This window comes from Hyaena hyaena, unplaced genomic scaffold, assembly GCF_003009895.1.
Source record: "Hyaena hyaena isolate Hyena2069 unplaced genomic scaffold, ASM300989v1 scaffold_150, whole genome shotgun sequence".
Taxonomy (NCBI): domain Eukaryota; kingdom Metazoa; phylum Chordata; class Mammalia; order Carnivora; family Hyaenidae; genus Hyaena; species Hyaena hyaena.
In genome coordinates, this window is record NW_024080782.1 from 1,108,555 (window position 1) to 1,123,923 (window position 15,369).

General features: G+C 45.1%; 1 protein-coding gene across 3 annotated transcripts in view; it reads right to left on the reverse strand.

Annotated features, from left to right (window-relative positions):
- The window catches only part of FHOD3 (formin homology 2 domain containing 3), a 467,989-nt gene that overhangs the window by 113,962 nt on the left and 338,658 nt on the right, over positions 1 to 15,369 (reverse strand). The window lies entirely within an intron of this gene.

The following is a 15,369-nucleotide window of genomic DNA, read 5'->3' on the forward strand; positions in this document are numbered from 1 at the left end:
AGACCACTGATGAGTTTCAGGATTACTATAGTTCTAGAGTTTTCTTTCTGGTTTTCAGAATAGCTGTCCTTTAGTTATTATTATCACTCAGTTTGTTCTCAGAAAACAAATCGCTACCTGAAGCCTTTGTGGCGGGGGCGGGGGGTAGGTTGGGGAGCAGACACTCATGATTAGGTCTAAATGATGAGACTCAATGAGTTCTGCTCTCAACCTATTCAGCCACAAGGCAGGGTCAACTCCTTCTAAACTGGTTGGGGACACTTGGGTGCATGAGGCCCCATGGGTCACTATGTTATAAGCACACAAAGACCTTCCTACACACAGTGAATCCAGTCCAACTCCCATCAACAGAAGCCAGCACTAACCATTCTGGGAAGGACCTTAACTTCGAGTGTGGATATCCTTTGACAGAGGAAGCCTACTTTGGGGAAGCTAACATAACCTTATGGTTACTTATATCCTGAACATGTCATGCATGGTATACTCACTGGAGCAATATTGAGATCATGGGCAAAACACCTGAAAATTACCCAACCAGGTAACTATGCAAGAATGGCTAAAAAAATGTGATAATTACAATGGAATATTATGCAATGATTCAAAAGGCCTGCCAAGTCTGTACATGATAGTACAGAAAATGTTGATATACAGGCTGAAATAAAACATCAGAATATAATATTTATACATAGTTTGATTTCAACTGTATAAAAATATGTGCAAAGGTCAAAAGCTATGTGTAGGAAAAAAATCAGAAACAGGCTATCTATTTTAAAAAGTGGACTAAAGAGAGATATTTTCCATTTTCCTTCATAAGCCATGTTATTATAATGGGAAATAAAATACGTGTATTACCCCCAAATCTACCCTATGCTGCTCAGTCTGGGCTGCTTAGCTATGGCTCTTCTTTCTGTTCATTTGGCATCACAGGTCAGGCCTGTGCTCAGCACACAGGCATGCCACCAAGCAGGGGGAGACTCTGACCACACAACTTCACCGCATCATCCTTGGCCAACCCAGCACTATCATGGGACTTGGTTTCTGGGCATCTCTTTTCTTTCCTCTTTAAAAACCCAACATGCTACATGCCTAACAGGTTAACTGTGTCTCCATGTGAGGGTTGGTTTGAGTTTCTAAGAGAGCTCCCAAACCACACGGCATGGAGAAGGCAGAAAGGCAAAGGGTGAGAAGAACAAACAAAGGAAGGAAGCAGCAGAGAAGGGAGGAAAAAAAACTCGGGAGCAAAGAAGAGGGAGAGATGCGGGCAGAAAGCACTGTGCGGTGGGCAGGGAAGGAGGCTGCCATCAGGAGCACGGACTCCTCAGGGACACAGCCCCGTGCCCAGGCCCCAGCTGTGTCCAGCAACTGGATGATGCTGCCTGGCCGCTCAGCTCGTCACTCCACGCAAGCATCTCCAATAGCTCCTTCTGACCCAAAGTGGACATCTTGTAGAATGTTTTCACAGGGTTATGTTACCAAGATTGAGTTTAAATGATGTTATGGAAATAAAAACAAGCATAATGCATATTCCTCCTGCTTTGGTTTTTCTAATGGTTGAGCAATTAATTCAAATACCTCACAGTCTGTTCAATTTTGCTTCTCAATTTCAGCCAAACGGACTGGGTCATACGACTCAGGTCACTGTGCTTTTTCCCATTGGTTCTTTTTACTGACTAATTGGTTGGTGTCTACTCTAACCAGTTCCACTGCAGTCAACCACTGAGCGGTACAGACCCATGAAAACCACAGAGAGTGAACATCAGAATATTAATAAGGGAAAACAATAGTTGTACAGCATCCAAATTCCTGTCAAATGATTAAAAATTGTAAGAATTTCTCTGTTAAATCTAAGTCAATTCTTATTCATAATATTGAGGCTGTTTTTCTTAATGTATGTGTAAATCCATTCATTTATAGCTTTCTCTTCTTCCTGTCCCCCAGGACTGGAAGCAGTAGAGAAGACCAGGTGGGAGGGACCTGGGCTCAGGAAAGCCCCATCAGAGGCTCTGAGACCATCACTAGAAAGTCCAGAATCACCATCAGGGGCTAACACCATCCTGCTGGGGAAAGTGAGGTTGCCAAGTTATTTTTACTCTAGTCAAACATACAGCTCTTAACTTGTACACAGATACTGTTCTTGGAGGACGTAAGAGCCATGTTGGATGTGCTCCATAGAAGTCATGTGAATGATCCAGTAAGCCCAGAATTTTTGGCCTAGAAGAGACTCCTAGAGAACCTGTAGTTTGAAGGTGCTCAGACTGGAGTTCACACACTCCTGGAGGCATGCAAAGACATCCTGGAAACAAGAGGAAATGTGTTTCACAGCCCCGAGTTCTGTGTCTGTTCTTTTATTAAAATGGGTCTGCCTGTCCCACTCCTAGGGTCTCCAAGTTCTCTTCCCTGCCTCCCCTTCAATGATGGCCTTCCACTTTCGGGGGAAAAAAAATCAACACCTTTATGGAGGCTGAATCAGTATTTTGAGCTGAAAAACCTCCAGGGTGCCAGGCAAAGAACAGTGTGGAAAAGCCTTACTCCTGAGGGAATTCCTTATGAAATACTGAGGAAGGGGCCCCCTGGGTGGCTCAGTCAGTTAAGTGTCTGACTCTTGGTTTTGATTCAGGTCATGATCTCACAGTTTCATGAGTTCAAGCCCCCTGTCAGGCTCTGTGCTGACAATGTGGAGCCTGCTGTGGATTCTTTCTCTCCCTCTCTTTGCCCCTCCTCCATTTGCATGGTCTCTGTCTCTCTTGAAATAAACTTAAAATACTGAAGAAGGAGAAGGTGCTGCTTTATCCAGGAGTAAACTCAGAGCGAGGTTATCTCTACCTCCTGCCCATAATACCTGGGCAATTAATTCAAATACCCCCCAGTCTGTCTAGTTTTGCTTCTCAATTCTAGAAGTGAGAAGGCTGTCACAGGGATACACATGTGATTTTTTGAACTGAAATATGATACCAGACTTTTTCTGACAGAAATTAAGTCTCATTTGTCTGAGGACAGGCTTTGCCAATTAAGCATATGTATATGTTTCCCCAAAATTAATCATTTAAATGTGAAATCCTAAGGCTTTCACAAAAATGAATTTACATATTCTTTTAATGTTTATTTAATTAGGTGTGCCTGGGTGGCACAGGAGGTTAGGTGTCTGACTTCGGTTGAGGTCACGATCAAGGTTCACGAGTTCCAGCCCTGCATCGGGCTCACTGTTGTTAGCAGAGTCCACTTGGGATCCTCTTTCCCCCCACTCTGTCCCGCCCCTGCCTGTGCATGCATACATGCTCTCTCTTAAAAAGAAATATTAAAAAGTATTTATTTTGTTTGAGAGAGAGACAGAGAAAGCATAGGAGAGGGAGAAAGAGAGAATCCCAAGCAGGTTCCTCGCTGTCAGCACAGAACCCGACAGGGTCTCAATCTCACGGACCATGAGATCAAGACCTGAGCCAAAGTCAGACACTTCACAGACTGAGTCACCCAGGTGCCCTTTGACACAAATGAAATTTAAGCACATATATGACAGACAAATTACATCTTTTACAAGTATTTAAACTCACAACAGAAAACTTCAGACAGGCTATTTAAAACTTAGAGGGAAGTTTCAAAATATTCTTAGGTTGAATGCAGGCAGAAAAGACTGATGATCATAGTTCTAGGTTAAGTCTTCTGTTTATTAGATGGAACGTTTGACACGCTGCAGCTGGTTCTATCGGGGTGTGAAAGAGCTGTTCTCCAGGTGTGTGACTGATAAGCCTTCGTTCAAAACAAGGTGTAACTTCTTACTGGGCACCCAGGAATAGGGTCCCCCAGACACAGACTCTGGCAAAAGCATTTTGCTGACAAGGACTTGTGGGAAGAACCCTGGCAGAGAGGGGCTGAGGTTCGGGGCCTGGTATTTGGAGTTATTGTATAGATGAGCCCAGAAAGGAGACAGACAGTCTACCTAAAAGAGAGGCCTGTACAATGCATAGGGTAGGACCAGAATCTGGAGCTGGATCCTTGGGGTAGAAGCCACTCCCCACTTCACCAGCTCTCTGTGCCTCAGTTTCTTCATTGTAAATAAGGGCTAGTAACAGGGGTTCTACTTCTCAGGGGTTAAGTAATACTTTAAAATGCTAATTTCATGGAAAGTATAGGACATGGCTCACAATAAATGGATAAATGTTATCAATTATTATTACTCTAAGATGGGAGTGGCCAGCAGTATTATCAATCATTGATTTTGGACAATTGATTGTTCAAAATATCCAAACCCTCCACTGTCCATTCCCCATTCTGCAGAGTTCCTAACCCAGGTAATAACAAAGGGCAGGCACACAGGCACACAACAAGCACCTGCTAACAATTCCTCGTGCAGTTCTCATTTGCACAAAGCCCTCCCTCTGCTCCCCTCTCCAATTTTTATAAGAATTATCGCAATGCTCATACTTAAGTAATGTAACTGTATTAATGCAAAGGGGTTCAAAGGGCAACTGCCATCTCATAGGCAGCTATGAGCAATCTGTGAAAGAAATATGCATACATTAGAAGAAAAACAGGGGCGCCTGGGTGGCTCAGTCGATTGTCTGATTGTCCGACAGAAAGCTGTAGAAAAGGGAGAGAAAATAAAGACACCCACCTATTAGAAGAGAAAGACCGGAAGTTGTAAGGCTCAGAGGCAGAGTATGTGCTCAAATGGAGAGAATCAGAGGGACTGTTAAAGGAAGGAAAATCCCATTCAAAACGTTGCACAGAAAGGGGGCAAAGCACTTCACTGTGTTCTGCGGGTCAAACAAGATGCACACCACACAGGTAGGTGCAAGATGCATAGATTTTGTCAGACCATGCATGTTTTTTAAAACCTTAGGTTTAAAAATCCATTTTTTAGGAATAGTGTTATAACAGAAGAGCTCTTTGATTCAAACACACGACAATTTTCTTCTGCCTCCTACTTAGTAATTATTTAGTTAGTGGCCAGCGAGTTAGTTTACCCCACCACTGCCCTCTGCTCGGACGGCAGTCCACACCCACACAGCAGAAGACAAATCAGTCAGTACAAGTAACACGCTGTCTCCTTTCCTGGATTAAGCTCACACAGGCGGCTGGATCTACCTGCTTTCCTTCTGGGACTCAGCCTCCTTTTCCTTGGTGGGGAAGGGCGAATCCTCGAAGTCGTAGGAGAAGAGGTGGAAGGGGCTGTGGGGCACATAGGGCAGCTTTTCTATGGTCGGTGATGCCCTTGGGGGGCCAGGCGCAGAGGAGGGAGGCCGGGAGGCAGAGCCAGGGGTCAGGGGTGGCAGTACGAGAGCTGGCCCGGAGGCTCTGCTGTGCAAGGGGCTCCCCACGGCAGTGCTGGCAGGACAGCATTTTCCCTGGGAGGTGACGCTCGAGGCAGTGGGGAGAGCTGGGCTGTCGGGAGCAGCATCCTTTCCAGGGGGGCTCTGCTCAGAGGCAGGGTGGGCCTCTCTGCTCACCCAGTAGGGAGGAAGGGAAATGGGGGGAGGAAAGGGAAGCAAACGTTAGGAAACAGAAAAAGACACACAAATCCCCCACTACTGCTATGGACACTTGACTCTAGAATCCTGCTGTTTCTTGAACCGCAGCATGCAAACCCGCCAGCCACCAGAAGCTTTGGTTTGCCCAAAACTTCTGGTGCCCTGGGCTTGTCAATACGGGAGGCAAGACTTGGTGAGTGCAAGGACACATCCTTGCAAACCACGGCCTCTGGCCATTCGGAGGCTTTGTGTGGGGCATTTAATGGAGCGCTCAAGGCTCTTCTCCAGTGGCTTTCTGAGCCTCCCCAGTTTCTCCCCACTGGTTGGGCTGGCACGTGAATTTCCACTATTTGAATATCATTTCTTTCTCTTGGTCAAATCAAGGTTCTGTCCTCCTCCTAAAAAGCCCAGCCTTGGGGTGCCTAGGTGGCTCAGTCGGTTAAGTGTCCGACTTCAGCTCAGGTCACGATCTCATGGTTCGTGGGTTTGAGCCCCACGTCGGGCTCTGTGCTGACAGCTAGCTCAGAGCCTTGAGCCTGTTTCGGATTCTGTGTCTCCTTCTCTCTCTAACCCTCCCTGCTCATGCCGTCTCTCTCTCTCTCCTTCAAAAAAAATAATGAAAATAAAATAAAAAAATAAAAGTGCCCAGCCTTGAGGAAGAAGTATCCCCCAACCCCCATCCTTTAGGTCACGGCTTTCAGGTGCTTTCTTGAAAGGAGGTATGGAAAAGGACAAAGAAGAGATGCCCACAAGGAATGTAAAGAGCCAGCAAGGAGGGACTGGCGTGATGAAGTCAAGTGTTGCCCATTTCACACTTTCCCCACAACCTATCTCTACAACTAAGCCCGGGTGACTCCTTCAGGCAGCCAATTCTGCCATAGTTATAAAACTTCTGCATTTTCACAGGGCTGGATGTGGACCCCTTAGATATTTCAATAGACAACCTTGTAGCCTGAGAATCTCCATGAAACTCTCCATTTTTCAAGACCACAGTCCTTCTCTCAGAGAACCGGACTCCCAGGCATGCCCATTTGGGAGCCAGGTGTGAGCTGTTCACCTCCCTACCTCTAGCTCAGAGCTCCATCTCTGTAGAAGGGCAGGGACACACCAGTTCTCCTGGCACAATGGGAGGACCGGAGGAGGGCTCGCTGCAGTCAGCCCGGGACTGGCACGTGGCATGCACACACAGTGGGGACATGGGGATGGCAGACTCAAAGCGGGAGCCGGCAGGCAGGGGAAGCAGTGGAGCACACCAACCCAACCCAAGTAAGCAGACTCATTCTTGCCACTCTAAGGCCTGGTCAGATTAGGCCAGGAAATAAATATATCCAGGTCAGTGTTCGTGACTGCCTCAGTAACTGTCAAGATCAAGCCCTGGCAGGCACAACTTTATTTCCTAAAACTGGAAAGCCTAAGCGCAGTTTGTTCAAGGATGCACTCCACCATCAGGTCACATAGAAAAAAGACCTTTCAGGGGCACCTGGGTGGCTCAGTCGGTTAAGCTTCCAACTTGACTCAGGTAATGATCTCACTGCTTGTGAGTTGGAGCCCCGTGTTGGGGTCTGCGCTGACAGCTCAGAGCCTGGACCTGCTTCAGATTCTGTGTCTCCCTCTCTTCTCTAACCCTCCCCTGCTCATGTGCCATCTTCTATCAAAATTAAACATTTAAAAAAAATTTTTTTAAGAAAAAGAAAAAAGACCTTTCAAACAATAAATAACCAACTGCCTGTGTAAATAACAATCCTATGTAAAGACAGTACATCAGGAGGGATGCTTGAAAGGTTACCTTCCTAGTCAGATTCTTCTCTCTGTTCCTAGGTGCTGTCCCAGGAGGGTTGCCGAGGGGGGATGGGTGTGTGCAGGTGGGACAGAACATGTACATTTCAGTACATATGGAGCCATTCCAGTGTAATCGTGATTTCTACACACTTCCCTGTGGCTACTTTTCAACCTAAGATGGGACTAGCAACCAAACTCCCTCCCCTCCGGGAGTACCGCTAACTGATACCACTGTCCCCAGGCATGGCAGCGCCACATCAGCAAGGGGATCTAATGGCAACCTTTCTCCCCCCTCATTCTGCCCTGTGTGGCTCACTCTTTGTGGCCAGGCCGTTCCTTTCCTCTCTCTGCACCCGCACCCGGCTGACTTCTTCCGAGACACGTCCAAAGCAGAGGAACAATCGCCAGTTTGTCAGATCAGAGAGGATTCCATGGCCCCTGGGAATGGTCGGTGTCTCAGCGCATCAAATGGACCACTTTTATGTGCACTGGTGGGCTGGCCAGAGAGGCCAAGCAGCAGAGAATCGCACTGACTTTGAAGCTGGTAAGAAAGAGGTTTTACCCTAATGTATCTAAGATCTCTTTGATTTTGCTTATTTGTGGAAAAGCAGTAAAGAAGCCACTTTGCAGTGGTAATCAGTTAAATGAAAAGATATTCGACTTTAGAATTACTTTTGAATATTAGAAAATGAAATTGCCTGTGGTCAATTTTTACTTTTATAAACACATCATTTAGGGGAAATATCTATAAAATTTAAAAATATCTGCAAGGTGCCTGTCTCTGTTAACCTTGCCTGAAGACAGAAAGAATGCATATGGGAAAAGTATGAGCAGAGGACAGTACACTCTGTCAAAAGACCGTTGAACCATGTTATTTATTCTGGCTATGATAATAAATAATGGGAAATTTTTCTGGGCTGCACAGGATGAAATGTACTCCTGTCCATGTGGATAAAAAGCAGACCTGCATCATTAACATGGTAGTTACTCATGCATTTTAGAAAATATTACATTAGCAAAATTAGTAGGAAGATGGGGATGTAATGATGAAAAAGTTAACATTTTCTGAGCAGAGATGAACATCCTTCCAGTCACTGTCAATCTGACTAAGCCAAAGCACTAATGAGGGAGGGAAGAGCAGGGTGATTTTTCCATAAAGCATCGTAAGGAAAGGAAAGTGCGCTTCTCTAATGAACACGTGCTCGGTTGTTTCTACAAAACTAGTCACTCGGTGGCTCTGTGCTCAGGGTAAAGGTTTGCCAGTGGGAGCCAGTGAGGAAGGGAGATTTTTGAAAGGTTTGCTGGCTGCAAACTATGAGGGGGGAACCTCGGGCTATTAGTGGGAGCCTGGGAGTGTCCAGGCTTGGTACCTGTCCTTGCCCTGACAGGGGGCATCCTCCTCTCTCTCTTCCTCTGAATTGGGCTCGGTGACCGGTTGCTCTTCTTCCTCCTCCTCCTCCTCCTCCCTGAGACAAGGCAAAGCAAAGAGAAATGCACAGAGACAAGATGGAAAAGACAAGGTGAGTGTTACAAACAGGAAGATGAAGGAAAAAACCAGAGTCGAGCTGGCTGAAATGAAAAGAACACGCTCCGTCTGATAGGAAAGAAGAGACAGACCTGGGGTGAGGAAATCTGAATGTGGGCAGAGACACACAATAACCCAGCACAGGCCAATGTCTTTGTCGAGCTGGAGGGCTGCCGCCGCCCTGCTCTCCCCCCTACACGGTTCGGAGCAGCTTCCAGCCTCGGGCGGCCCTGCTGTGGTTTCCTCCTTCCCACAGAACCATGCAGGGAGCGTTCCTGGGGATGTCCAGCCCCTGCAGAGGGCACACAGTCCTCCCCTCACCAGCCTGGTTAGAAAAACGGAGGGCCAGGCCAACCTGGAACTCCCATCCGCGGCGGGGGGGCACGTGGTTTACAAGCCACTCCCTCACTCTCAGAGAATGTAGTGCACGGCAATCCACTTCCACCTCAAGGGTGGACAGATGGCCCCGGGGGGAGTCCCTAGTGTCACCTCTGGGATTTCTTCCGGCGCCAGTGGCGATGAGCAGCCGTGAGGGTGGCCTACATGTGGACCCGCCCGCAGCTTCTGGTGGAGGAAGGCCGCCTGTGCCTGTGCCCACGGCCAATCCATGGGGACAGAGTGGGGGCAGCCAGCGGGGCAGGTGGCCATCACGTGACAACGTTAACACTGGATCCAGTACTTCGGAAGCCCTGCCTGAGCCTTTCGCTAACAGAAGATAATAAATTCTCACCTCTGCTTAAGACACTTTAATTGGGGTGTCGTGCCTGCAGCTATATGAGTACAGACTTTCATAACCAAATCACTACCCTCCTTTGGGCTCTGAGCCCTGTCAACCCCTGACCTCTGTCATGGCGCACAAGGCACACCTAGCCCAGGCCCCGGGGACAGATCAATGCCTTGTGTTCTTGAACTCCAGAATGTCTGCCATTTTCTACTTGAGCCCCTCACACTCTGGACCTCACCATCAAACAGAACCAGTCCATCTTGGAAATCTTACATCCAAACCCCCCACCCACCCCATACCTCCATGACCACAAGCCCTCATTCACCCCTGTCCCTCATTCATCTGCTCCCACCAGAACTCCCCCGCCATCTCCTTGCGGCCATCCTCTACCTTCTCGATGCCACCAGCTCCTTCTTGCCTTCAGTCCTCACACATTCACCATTCCCCACCCCAGGCACCCTTTTCCCAAGATCCCATGTGCTCCCACTGTCCTCCACTTGTTTTCTCTTTTTACTGAAGTATAAAGCACACTCAGAAAAGTACACAGATCACTGAAGTTTCACAAAATAAGCGCATCCATAAAACCAGCACTTCCCTAACCCTCCCTTCCAATTGCTTCCCTTCCCTACCTCCCTTCAAACAGCAGCGGTTAGTTAGCCTGGCCTGCTTTCCTTCTGTCTACAAGGAATCATATCATGCCCGGCTTCTTTTGTTCAACACAACATTTGTGAGATTCATCTACATTGTTACATGTCAGTGAAGATCATTTATTCTGTTATGTAACACTCCCTTGTATGAATAGAGCACAGTTTAGTTTACCCAATCTACTGCTGATGAGAACCAGATACTTTTCAGTTTGGGGTTATTTTGAAAGGGCTATCATGAACATTGTAGCACAGGCCTTTAATCGAACATATGTACATATTACTGTGCATATGTTATCTAGGAATGACATTTATAGGTCATCTGATATGCTTGGGTTCATCTTTATTAGAAACTGGCAAACAGTTTTTAAAAGGATTTGGTAAATTTAAATTTATAGTATAAATTTAAGTTTTTAAAAGGATTTAAAGTTTTTTAAAGGATTTGGTAAATTTAAATTTATGTACATACTACTTATGTACATATATAAATTATAAACATATAATTCATGTATATATGTACATAAGTAGTATGTGTACTACAAATACACACACACACACAAGTAGTATATGAGTATATTAGCTGTTCTACATCCTCATCAAGAGTTGGTGGGGTTTTTTTGTCTACTTCATTTTAGTCATTTAATCTGTGTGTATTGACATCTCACTGTGGTTTCAGTTTCCTTTCTCTGATGACTAGTGAAACTGGGCACCTCTGTCATACATCTAGGGATTCTCCATTCAGATACCCTCTTTTTGAAGTAGAAGTACTCTGCCCATTGTTTTATCCCCAGGTTGTATTTTTCTTTTTGATTTGTAGTTCTTCATATAATTTGGATACAAGTGCTTTGTCATACTTAATTTGTTGCAAGAATCTTTTTCCTTCCTGTGGGTTGCCTTTGGATTCACTTCCTGGTGTCTTTTCTTATTTTTTTTAAAATGTTTATTCATTTTTGAGAGAGAGAGAGAGAGAGAGAGAGAGACAGAGCATGTGCATGAGAGGGAAGGGACACAGATATAGGGGGACAGAGGATCTGAAGTGGGCTCTGAGCTGACAGCAGTGAATCCAATGCAGGGATTGAACTCAAGAACCATAAAATCATGACCTGAGCAGCAGCTGGAAGCTCAGGTGCCCCTTATGGTGTTTTTTAATAAGCAGAAACTCCTAATCTTAATGAAGTTCTATTTATCTTTTTTTTTCTTAAATAGTTTATTGCCAAATTGGTTTCCATGTAATACCCAGTGCTCATCCCAACAAGTGCCCTCCCCCATGCCCATCACCCCCCTTCCCCTCTCTCCCACCCCCATCAGCCCTCAATTTATCTTTTTTGATAGTGCCCTTTGTGTCCTGTTTTAAAATTTTTTCCTACACCAAGGTCTCAAAGATATTCTCCTAAATATCCTTCTAAAAGCTTATTACCAAAGTGTCTCTTCTTTGGGCTCAGTATCTTCCAATCCTGCACCAAACTGTCCAGTGACTTGTGTGTGCCATGGTTTACTATCATGAGTGGCAGGACAATGACCTACTTGGAGGGCCCACCTCCATGGTCAAAGCACTCGCTTTGCCCTACAATTTAAAAGGATGAAGAAAGAAATACTGCCTCACAGTATATAGGAATTTCTAGGCTTGATTTTAGTTTCAGACCACGATGAAATTAGTCAAACAGAATCTTTTATGCTGACAATACTTAAGATGAAGAATAAGTTCTGACAATTTTGCTTTTTCTGAGCTGAGTTTTCTCTTAAAGTATAACTTAACTTTGTTTCTATTTGTGTAGAAAGAATTCTGGGTCTTTGGCCCTTGACTTTCAAATACCAGGAGCACTTTGTTTTTAACTGATACAGAGTTATACCAGGGCGCAGGTCTACTCTGAACCCAATAGGCACTTTCCTTTTTACAACAGTCTCAAATTGGAGGCCACCCTTTCCACATTGGAAAGAGACTGAGAGGCCCATAGTCTGACCAATTCTGCAGGGCATAGTTTCCTGCAAAGCCAACTTTACTTCCCAAATTCGGGTCTCAGGCTGATGTCACATTTCTTAGGCTTCAAAAAACAAAACAAAACAAAAAAAAACAAAAAGCCAAAGAGGGGCACCTGGGTAGTTCAGCCAGTTAAGCATCTGACTTTGTCTCAGGTCATGATATCATGGTTTGTTCATTCAAGACCCAAGTCGGACTCTGTGCTGACAGCTTGGAGCCTAGAATCTGCTTTGGATTCTGTGTCTCTCTCTCTCTCCCTGCCCCTCCCCTACTTGTGCTCTGTCTGTCTCTCTCTCTCAAAAATAAACAAACACTAAAAAAATTAAACAAACAAAACAATGGATGTTGCTGACCCTTTCAAAAGTACAAAGATACATTTAAAACAGTGTTAAAGTATATTCTAGAACCAAAATACTATGGATGAGGAAAAGTAAAGATACACATTCAGAGAAGGCATTTCAGTACACCTAATAGACATAAACTCATATAAAAATATACAAAACATATTTTAAAAGTAAAAGCACAACTATAAAATTGTTCAAAATACATGATCATGGCCCATAAACTTATCTGAAGAGATAGTTTAACCTATCAATCAGTAAATATAAATTAAGACCACAATGAGATACTGTCCTCTCTCTCCTTGGAAAATTAAGAAGTCTGATAACACCAGGTGCTGAAGAGAATGTAGGTCATCTGACTCACATATTGCCAATAGGAGTGCACACAGGTAGAACCACTTTGGAAAAATAATGGGTGTTACTATGTAAAGTTAAATTCCAGTACCATGACCCAGCAGTGCCATTGCATGATGGCGCTGCTATCGCCCAGAGCAGTGGTCCTGAACTAGGGTGATTCAGTCCCCCAGGGGACATTTGTCAATGGAGATATATTTAGTGTCACAACTGGGGAGGGGGCACTATGGTCTCCTAGCAGGTAGAGGCGCCAAGGATCCCGCTAAACATCCTGAAATGTACAGGACCGACCCCCATGACAAAGAAGAATTCAGTCCAAAATGTCAGTGCTGCCAAGGTTGAGAAACCCTCCCTAGAGATACTGAAACACTCGTGCTCCAAGATAGGAGTCTAAAAATATTCTCAGCAGCACTGTTTGTAATTGCCAAAAAATGGAAACCACCCAAATGCTCACTGACAAGAAAACCGATAACCAGGTTGAGGTATATTCTAAGCAGTGAAAATAGAGGACTGTTGCCTTCACGTGACAATATGGTTGAAAGTTAGATGCATAATGAAGAGAAAACAAGTGCAAGAAGGAACATACAATATGACACTTTCTGAAAGGTCATAGAGGCAAAACTGTCAGATGGGTTTAGTTATATGCTGGATAACACGACAAGACAACAACACACCTGACGATGACAGACAGTATCTGAGAGTGTTGGTTACCCAGGCACAGAGGTGGGAAAGCTGAAAGTACACACAAGGATAGAAGTTGGAGGAAACACTCTGGTTTGTTAGCTTGGCCATAGTCCCATTGATGTTCTTTATATCAATAAATACATTGTATATAAAAACAAACTAAGAGAGGGCCACGCATGGAGCAACAAATGATAAAGTACCACAAATGATTGCTCCAACACCGTACAACTGGGATTTTTAAATAGCCTTTTTAAGTTTTAGGTTTACGGTAAAATTGAGCGGATATAGAGATTTCCCATAAATAAGTAACGACATTTTTTTTCTAAAGAAAACTGTTTAACTACAGGGTAAGAGTACCCTCTCCCTTTAGCCAACAACTATTTATTGAGAATTTATTATGTGCAAGACTCTGGTTCCCATCTTTGGAGTTTACAGGTCCATGGCGGGGAAAGATATTAAACAACTAAAGGTACCAAGAAATATTCACCTGGGGAGCAGAGAGCTGACTGGCTGGGCAAGTGAGACTTCCACACAGTGCTGTTGGGGTGAAACTCAGAAGCCCAAGGAGGGACTGACCATAGGACAAGATGGACTTTTGCCCTATTGAAACCTTAGGATTCAGTCCAATCTGCCCAGCTAATACTCCAACTCCCTCTACCATCTCTCCAACTTCATCTCCTGCTCTTCCTTCCTGAACCTCCCTATTTCAGTCTTTACCAATTTACTGATGTTTCCACCCAATGCCCACGGTATGTCAGCTTCAGAGCCCCTGCAGGAGCCATTTCCCTGCCTGGAATTGCTCCTCCAGCTATTTCTCCAGTGGACCGGACCCCCAGGGACGTCCAGTAAATACCTGCTCACTGTTGCAGTTCTTTGGCCCCGTAGACCTCGCATGATACTCAGCACAGAGGCAGTTGCTAAGGTTGCTCAAAGAACAAGATTGGCAAAAACAGAGATAGAATCTTAGAGACCTCCCCGTGTTGCAGATGAGAAAGGTGAGGTCCGGAGGGAGCAAGTTCACACAACCTGCCGGGAAGACCTCTGGTTTCCTGATATCCTGGCCAATGTCTTTTTTTTTCTTAGTTCATTTCTTTATTTTGAGAGAGAAGAGAGTGCAAGCAGGGGAGGGGCATGGAGAGAGAGGGAGAGAGAGAAACCCAAGCACAGTGCCCAATGTGGCTTGAACTCACAAACCATGAAGTCATGACCTGCGCCGAAATCAAGAGTCGATACCTAACCTACTGAGCCACCCAGGTGCCCCCAGCCTAACGTCCTTCCTACCAGCCAGCTTACCCTATGAACCAAAGCAGAATCTCAACTGGGTTCATCACTCTGTCATCACCGCACTATCCTTATAAGCAAAGGTCTCCCATGCTGTGCCTCTCAATCCCCTTCTCGCATGGCACACCAACGTGATACACAGCACACTAGAATAATGGACAAAGATGCCTATGGTACTCAGTTACCCCAGACCTGCCTGGTTGCCCTGAGGACATCAGTGTCTTGACATAAGTATGACACGACATAGATATGATATTTGAGGCAACTAATTGGAAAGCTCTGTCATAAGGTTTAGATAAAATGCCTACATTTTATATGCTCCATTTAGCTTGGTAAAATGTATATGACTTATCAAAATTAGATGGAAAAAACATCGTATATAAATGTTTTGTTAAATTTATGACAGAGAAAGCGTCCCCTTGGGCTCCGTCCACATCACTCAGTGTTAACAAACACTTAAACCAGTTTGAATTTAGCTTTGCAGTGACTCACACTTTCTGTTAACTTTAAGACTGTTTCTAGGTTGCCAAGGGCCAAGATGAGATTTGAAAATTTCCAATTAGTGATCTTGATCAGTTAAGACACATATCTGAC